Source organism: Apium graveolens, chromosome 1 (genome assembly GCF_009905375.1).
Source record: "Apium graveolens cultivar Ventura chromosome 1, ASM990537v1, whole genome shotgun sequence".
Classification (NCBI taxonomy): domain Eukaryota; kingdom Viridiplantae; phylum Streptophyta; class Magnoliopsida; order Apiales; family Apiaceae; genus Apium; species Apium graveolens.
The window spans coordinates 139,396,502-139,406,227 of NC_133647.1; the positions used below are offsets into that span (position 1 = coordinate 139,396,502).

Sequence of the window (9,726 nt, forward strand, 5' to 3'; positions counted from 1 at the left end):
ATCTACCGTCAAAGAGATCTCGCAAAGTAACATCTGTCAAAGGATTCAGAAACAAGGGTCATCTACAGACTTGAGGAATTAATTAACTGGAAGAAGTTCAAGAAATTGATCAAGCCTCAGTGATATAAATCAAGGTTGTGGATTTAATCAAGTGACAGAGATCTCGTCAGGGTATCAAAGAATTACAAGGATTTAATCTGAAGAAAATCAAGTATCAAAGTCAAGACATGAAGAAACGTCACGAAAGTTAGTCACTCATGAACCAGACAGTACATCGAGTGTCAACATTGAAGTGGTGGAATTGATTCATAATTGACTGTGATTATCAGAAGATTTTCAGAAGAATGGTTGCTGCTCAAGATTAGTATTAATTCTCTATTAATTAATTAAGTCATATAATTTAATTAAGAAAATAAATTATATCTGCAAAGATTAATTTATTTATTAATTGAATTAATTGATTAATTAATTTATAATTAATATTAAGAATTTTTAGAAGTTTAATTGGATTAAAAACAGTCTTAAATCAGCAAGACAATTGAAAATGAACTAGCATGACAATCAGGATTGTCATACCGATTGTCATGCCAAGTCATTTCAATTGTCCTACCGAAAGTTCTACTGGGAAGGAGATAGTCTTGCTAGTTCAACTGATTGTCATACCGAAAGTCATTGTAGTTCAATCAGATTGTCTTGCTAGTACAATCAATAGTCCTACCGATTGTCTTGCTGAGCTCAGGATTGTCTTGCCAGTTCAATGAGAGTCTGTTGATTGATTTAAAAAGAAAAGAAGAAGCAGAAGACCATATACACACAGAACACAAGTCAAAAATAAGAACACAACAGAAAAGAAAAAGAAGACAATATTTCATCCTTCATCTGCATCCTTCAAGATCATAATTTCTAGTTTGTAAAGTTAAATCCAATCAATTAGAAATCATTCTCTTGTTCTTGTGTAACTATCTAGCGGATCAAAATCCCTAGAATTTAATCTCAAATTACGTTTAGCATTTGAATCTTTTTATTGCAAAAATAGAAAAAGTTCATGTCGAATTTATTCTAGATTTGTGATAATTAATTTGAGATTAATTCCTTGTAATCAATACAGTTGTTGTAACACCTTTCAAGTTTAATAATATTCTTATTTAACTTGAATTTTGTTTCACATTTTTATTCCGCATTTAATTCGATTATTTGATATTATTTGTATTCAACCCCCCCCCTTCTACAAATACATTGGGACCTAACAATAATCCCCTCTAAATTAGAGCTGGCAATTTGGTATACGACACGAGAACGACACGATATAAATGGATATGTGTTCAGCTTTTTGGTACACGAACATGAAAGAACACGAAATCTAAACGGGTACGGATTTGTATTTACCCTTGGATACACGACACGACACGAAAATACACGAAATAATAAATTTATTAATAATTTTTTTAATATTTGTATATTCATTTATATAAATATACATATTACTATAATATTATATGTATATATACATAAAATTCATGTATATTTATAAAGATATATCCAAAAATATACAATTATATGTATATATATATTTGTAATATATATAAATATTTATATGTAAATTATATCAAATTATATAATATTTTATATATTTATGAATTAATTAATTTATTTATTTTTCTACACGAAATATACACGAAACGAACACGAAACGATGAGTTACGGATATGTGTTTACCCTTAAGTACACGAATGCTAAACGGATCGGATATGTGTTTGCCTTTCACTACATGAAACACGAAAGTACACGACACGAAAAGTATACGAACGACACGAATTGTTAGCTCTACCTATAATGCTAGGTGGGAGAAGGTATTGTTTTATCCCATCCTCCAAGTCATTTTTTAAAGGATTATAATCTCCTCATTGTTATCCCATGTAAAATAAACATAGGATTGCAAAATTTAAAGGACTATATTCTAATCTCAAGTACTATCCCTCAAAATAAACATAAGATAAAATTTTAAAGGATTATATTCCAATTCTACACTTAATCCTTCCAAACAAACTTAGAATACGATTATTTAATCCATATGACTAATTTTGATGGGATTAGTTATTCCTGAATTATTATCCCGGGATTATAATCCCATGAAACAAACATGACCCAAATTCTAACAAACAAACTTAATCAATCCATTAATAGTCGGTAGAGCAGACATCGAACGATTCGTTTCTATTTCTTGTTATCGTGGAGTCAATGCCTTGAATGAAACAGTAACAACGGACTAGTGGAATGACAAGAGACAGATAGGGGGGCCTATCAATCTTCTCGTTTCATGCTTATATTGTACAGAGTAGATGGACGGAGGGGTTTATTGCACAAAAACCCCGGGACGCAGGGGCTGCTCCCGAAGAGGGAAGCCCTAGACTGTGTAAGTACTTCCCAGCTAAAAATCCAACCAATAAGCCTCGTCATCAGTCCTCACATATTTTTCGAAACAAAACAATAAACATCTCACACAAAAGAGACCCATATAAATACATAATGAGAGCAGTTTATAACATTACAAAGCAAAAGGTCATTAGATTAACGACTCATTAACAACATATCCAAATTTCATATAAAAGCATTAAAAAAAACATAAATATGAAATATAAAACCTCGTAGGCCTTGACTGCATAGCCAGAACTGATCAGCTTTGCAGCGAGAACTAAGCTTGATTCATCAAGTCCGATGAAACCCACAGTTGTTACAGCCATTATTTCAGTTCAACTAGTTCAACTAAGATCTGGTATTAATTTTACGGTCTTTCTAATGTGAGCACACATTAGTTACTAACTCCAATAAAAATAGCCTCTTTTTATTGGTGGAATTGATGTAAATGCAGGAGGTCATTAACATTTTTTATTCAATCACCAATAAAAAGAGTCCATTTATATGAGAGTTAATGACTATTGTGTGTCCTTGGCCATACGACAGAAAATCCTTAATTTTATTTTTATGTATATGTTTTGTATATAGAATGAAACAATAAAAATGTAATGATGGGGTTGTTTAAATGATCTTTTAAATATAGCAACATGGTCAGACATTAATTGCGTGTAATGTAAAAAATAGATAAGATCAAAAAAATAAATCAAAAGTGCTGATTATGATTGGTGTCAACTCACCTCAACACGTAACCCAATCCTTATGTCCCGTATGGTATTGCTTACAATGGCTTTTCAAAATACAGTTTTTGGTAAATTTTAAAAGTTGATGTATAAAAAAATGTTTTTGTCTAAAAGCTACTGTTAGTAAAAATATGTTCATCATGCTTTTACAAAAAACTGTTTAAGCTTTTGAAAAAAATAGATATCAGTTTCACCATCAATCTTTCTCAAAAACATTATTTTTATATATTATATCTCAAAATATGCATTAATTAAAAAATACCAAATAATCATCTAATTTTCCTGCATTTATTTCACCGGCATTTTTTCTCACAGTACAACATTTCCAAACAGAGCCTTAGTTGGCTTGAGTTTAGACACACGTATTTTCAAATTTTTAAGTTTGAGTTTAAGTTCGATCATTAAAAATTAGATTAGATTTTTAAACATTTTGATATTGGGACGTGGGATGGGAATCAAGACATGATTCGAGTTTAAGCTGAAATTACGAAATTTATATGGACTGGTTTATATTTTTTTCTTTTGACAAGGACTGATTTGGATTTTAATCTAGAATACAGTGTTTAGATCTCTAATGTTTATTTTTTTTAAAAAAATTATCAGTTACTGTGAATAATTTAAGAAGAATTGCTCTAAAACATGTGCAAGGTCAAGGCGTTTAGATCCGGAGATTGCATGAAGTCAACTACGAATAAAGATTACTATATACAATTTTTATATCAAGTCACGTTTGTTTCTCTTTTTTTTTCATGTCCCTTGAGATTATGTTAATTACTCTCGAATGCATAAATTACTCAAAAAGCTCACAAAAATTATGTATATAACAATTTAAATGTTATTAAAGAAATAGACTGGTAATTATATTACAATAGACAAGGACAGTAATGCAGCAACATATTGCCAAGTAACCATTTGGTTTTTTCATTTAACTTGAAATGTGAAACATCATGTTGACTGGAGAAGAGAGCACAGAACAAGACCATTCCAATATAATTACAGATAACAAAAACTGCTAGCTTGATATTTGATGCAATTACAAATAAGCTATCTAAGAAACTTACAGTTAACATATATCTAGATAATATTAACCTCGAATCTATCCCTGTGATCCGAATTCTAGGAGGTCCTATAGAATTAAAAATGAAGAACAAAACACCCCTTAAAGATGCATCCATGAACAAGTAACTGTGCATGCAACTGTACTTGTAGGAAATCTGTAAAAGGGTGTAGAAGATACAAAGCAAGTGCAACTGAAGTGTTTAAATCCATTTAGGTATCTGGACCAGTACTCCCTTGTAGTAACCTCTTTCCCAATGGAGGTCTCAGTTTTGCACTGCGTAATTTGGTTGGAGATCAGTGTCCCGAAGGTAGCTACTGCTTGTGTGGCAGCCACCTAGCATAGCATGAAAAGGAACATGTAACTAAGCAGTAATACAAGTAAAGACAGGTCCAGAAAAAACTGCACTTCGTACACGACATACAAGTAAATTTAAAATAATTTATAAGTTATTAGCTGTGTAACGAGGTATAGTTCCGTATTTTTAATGAAATTATAGACTATTCTAAGTGTATCCTTACAGCATAATTTAATAGTTAGGTAACAGCCTACAGGCATCACAAGAATACCTGAGAATAGCCATAAGCATTCCTACGGTGTTCTTACAGTTGGAAAGTTCTACTTGTCGTAATTTGTTTGGTGAATCAGTTTGAAGAAGTACAGGTCCCTCGCGTAAATAAGCCTGGTAATATACATAATATTATGTGGTCAATATTTATAAATTACCTGATTATCAATTTGGCGAGCTATTACTAAACTGGTAATATCTAAAGTCCAAATCATTTCTGTCTTATCTAACACTTTCCAAAAGAATTAAAATCTAGGTTTCTGTTATTGTTTAATTACACCGGCAGCCTTGATGACTTCAATAATTTCTGAGTAAAAACAATACGTCAATACCAGATCCACATGCTAAGATTTATTAGAAAGAAAGCCCAAAAACAATGGAGATATAGAAAACAACATTTTGTTAAATCTAGTAATAGATATTTTGTTTAAAAGCAATTAAGTCTAAGAAAATGCTATAGCTGATATGCACATGCAAACAAGTATAGACCTGAAATCTGCATCATCATCTTGCGGAGGTGGTTCTAGCATCTGTATGAAAACAATCCGCTTCCTTCTCCAACAAGGAGTTCGCACAGGCCTTCTCTGTATCCTATCCAACAAGGAATTCATAATTACCCTGTTCCAAACAACATTAAGCATGAAGTATCAGAAGGTTTACAAATACTCACTCTCTGTATATGGAATATTATTGATTATAATAATCCATGCAACAATGGTTCAAAAGATTAAAAACCTAACAAACCATATCATCGCATTTAATCAAATTTCATTATCAAGACTTAAGAGTTCAAATTATTCTTCAAGGGGTCTTGGGCTCTTAGCTCTTTACCACAATCTAATTGAAATTTGATTTAGCATCACATTACAAAAGTTTGCCCTTTTTACACCATTAATTACGCATTTTATCAAGCATACGACACTCAAATGTAACTTAGTGTATTAAACATTTTTATTCAGTTAATAACCGCGCATTGCGCCATTATTGTGCATACTCATGTGTTTATAGTGCAGGGCAATCATTAAGTGAACAAAAAGCATGCTAAACACATGCATAAGTTTTAAAAAAAACAGTTAAAACACGTGAAGGAATATTAGTATATACCAATTTAGAACATTCGCCGAGTTCAATTAAGGTCAAAAGGGGGGAATTTATCATTTTGTGCCAAAAAATTAATAACATAGTATATGTTACCTAGGTCCATATTTCATCTTCAATAGTTTAAATATAACAATACATCTACCATATTTGCCCCTTGTTTCAGTAAACATCTAGTCAAGGTTTTTTAGGAATCTATTTATATTACACCAAAATTAACATAATCACATGACCTATAAAAATCGTAAACACCAATTCTTCATAGATCCATGACCCATTGAACACGTAAACAACAATTATCGAATATTCTCAATTACCAAGCTTAGATCCATACATGTTCAAATCATAAACAACAACTCCAGACAGAAATATACACATTTAACCCACAATTGCGTGAAACAATTACCTACACAAATTAATATATTACTCGATCTGTGTAATCTTTGTGTAGATATATAAATTAATCTCTATAAATAAATTAAAACAATCTATACCATCAATTCATAGAGATTTTAATGGCAATATATCAATTTAAATGGAAAAGAAGGGAATTTAATAACATATATATATGCATTAAAATAAAGACACGGACATGAATATAAAACATAAGTAGTTTTACATACCTAAGAGGAGTTGCAGAGATATGTAACTGAACCGAAACCCATGTTTGGTCTAGTTCATGTCTGTCTGATTTACAGATAAACACGTGTGTGTATATAAAAGCTGAACTGAAACTCTCGTTATGTCCGCCTAAACTTTGTTTAATCCGCCTTACAATATGGGCTCAGTACTACTAGACTATTGTTTTTAGAGTCATGGGCCTAATTCTGCTTTTTCTTTTGACAAGATCCAAGGCCCAATTTGAATTGAGTTTTTGACTACTCCGAGTAGGGATGGCAACGGGTCGGGTCGGGTTTCTGAAGATCCAGATCCGATCCATTATATTTGGATTCGGTTTAGTTTCGAGTCCGGATATTTAAAATGAAAATCCAGATCCGATCTGTCGGATTTTTCGGGTTTCGGTTCGGGTTCGTATCTAATTCGGATACTTAAAAATAAAAAAATTAATAAAAAAATTATCTTTTTATCAAAAACATGAATATTGATTTTTTTTAAAAAAAATAGAAATATAAAAGGGTTTCACATGTTTTATTTAGCACAATAAACGTGTGAAACATTCCTAATTTAATTGTTTATAATCACTCGTTTTAATTATTTAATGCGCAGTATTTAAGAAAAATATAATATCGATAACATGAATGTAAATTATGTATCGCATATATAAAATTAAGTAAAATGTTAATATACATATTTAATAATTCAAACTATTTCAATATATATATATATATATATATATATATATATCAATATATATATAAACATATATATTATATGTTATATATATAATATACAATACAATATAACATATATATTATATAATATGTTATCTATACTATATTATAATATACGAAATATCAAAATTTGGTTAGTCAATACTCGCTAAAATTCCTTAAATACCCTTATTAAATATTTTAATTATCTCTCAAAAATATTATTTTTATTTATTAAGCTAATTGATAAATAAACCAACATAGATTCCCAAAAAGCCTGCACTCCGTTTCGGGAAGCTGCCGCCTAATCTCAACAGCAGAGCACCTGTAGCAGTTATCTATACTAAATTATAATAACCAAACAGGGTTATAATTGGTAGTTTGGTTAACCCTATTTTTGATTATCCAATTCGATCACGACCGTCAGATCTCTTAACCAAATGATCATAACCGTTAGATCCGAATACTAAAAAAAATACACCAACCAAGCTTACAGGTTCGAATCCCGCCAACAACAAACATTTATATTATTATTAATAAAATTACAAATAAATTTCTAAGTTCGTATCCTTCCAAGAACAAACGTTTATATTAATATTTATAAAAAAATACACTAACCAAGTTCACAGGTTCGCACCCCCAAACATCCCCGCCAACATCAAACATTTAATTATTATTTATAAATAAGGTTAATGGTTCAAATCTCATCAACAATATACTATTTTATAATATACTATATGATTTAACTTAAAATTATATACAACCAAATTATAATTATATTGTTATTAATTTACGTATTTAATTATTCATATTAGAATTTCAATAAAATCATATAAAATATAAATATTAACGGAACCCGTGCATCGCACGGGTTTTAACTAGTAAACACTAAACAATAAACACCCCCGACAACACGCCGTTGTAAATTAAATCGCTGAAACAAACTACATATATAACTTTTTTATGTATTTTAAATCAATCAAAACATTCAAATCATATCTTTTTTATTATTAGTACATAAACTTTTTATCATTTATCCGTATTTAAATAAATTAAATCAAAATAAATTTAAATATAATTAGTTAAATTTGTAAAATTTATCTTTTAATTAAAACATATTTATTTTTTGTAAACACACCTATAAATTTTAACAAAACAAAATCTTATAATCAGTTATATTTTTTAGAAAACTAAAATTTTACTTAATTATTCACATTCATATTTAAACTAATTATCAAATCATATTATCAAAAATTTCTAATAAATAAATTTCAGAAATTAAAATTTTCATTTCAAAAATTATATAATATTAAAAATAATCCGTGCATCGCACGGGTTTTAGGCTAGTATATAATATATATATATACATACTTCATATATATATATATATATATATATATATATATATATATATTGTATCGAGTTTTTATCGTGTCTCGGGTTTAGATCGGGTCTGAATCTTGTTTCGGGTTTCGGGTTTCGGGTTTCGGGTCGGATCTCGGTTCGGAACACCTAATATCCAGATCCAGATTCAGATCCAAACTTTTTCGGGTCTAAAAATAAGATCCAGATCCAGATCCAAAAAATCAGGTTCGGGTAGACTCAATCGGATTAGAAAGGGTTGGGTATCCGTCGGGTCGGGTAAAACTGTCATCCCTAACTCCGAGAGTTTGCTATACTATGTATATAATATACTACTAGTATATAACCCGTGCGACGCACAGTCGTTTTTTTCATTATATATTATAAATTATAATTTTGATAATATGTTGCTTGTATGATTCAATCTTATATTACTTGAATAATAATTTTTAAAATTATATCTAATTTGATTTGACGGCTCTAGATTGAGCGACCAAGGACCAACAACAAAACTTTTAATATTTCGTTTTTAATATAATAATATAGACAATTGATGGATTGATGAAGGCGTTTGAGACAATTGATAGGCGAGATAGAATTTCCGGATTACGGCTGCGTGTGTTTATTTTTCTGTTCAAAATATAAAGTTATATTTTAATTTTAGGTGTCTTGTTTTAAATATAATATAAATGTCCCATTTTAAATATAATAGAACTGATAATCGAGTAATTTTAGGTGTATTGTTTTAATTATAATATAGAAATATAATATAAGTGTCATATTTTAAATATAATAGAACGACCAATAACTAACAACCAAACTTAAATATAATATAGGAATATAATATAAGTGTCATATTTTAAATATAATAAAATTGATAGGCGAGTAATTTTAGGTGTCTTCTTTTAAATATAATATAGAAATATAATATAAGTGTCCTATTTTAAATATAATAGAACGACCAACAATCAAATTTTTAATGTTTCGTTTTTAGTATAAAATAGTATAGATTCCTAACCTAAAACCTGTGCGATGCACGGTTATTTTAAATAATTGTTATTTTATTTTTTATGATTTTAATATTTTATTAAATATATTTGTTAAAAATAAATATATCTGAATAAGTATATTATTTATAATTTTAAATTTTAAATT

General features: G+C 29.3%; 1 long non-coding RNA gene across 1 annotated transcript; it reads right to left on the reverse strand.

Moving 5' to 3' along the window:
* Positions 1–4,050: 4,050 nt before the first annotated feature.
* Positions 4,051–6,657, reverse strand: LOC141667287 (uncharacterized). Its single transcript, XR_012552544.1, has 3 exons — positions 6,502–6,657; positions 5,270–5,398; positions 4,051–4,548 (listed from the first exon to the last, which is right to left on the reverse strand). It is a non-coding gene; the product is annotated as an uncharacterized LOC141667287 (long non-coding RNA).
* Positions 6,658–9,726: the final 3,069 nt, after the last annotated feature.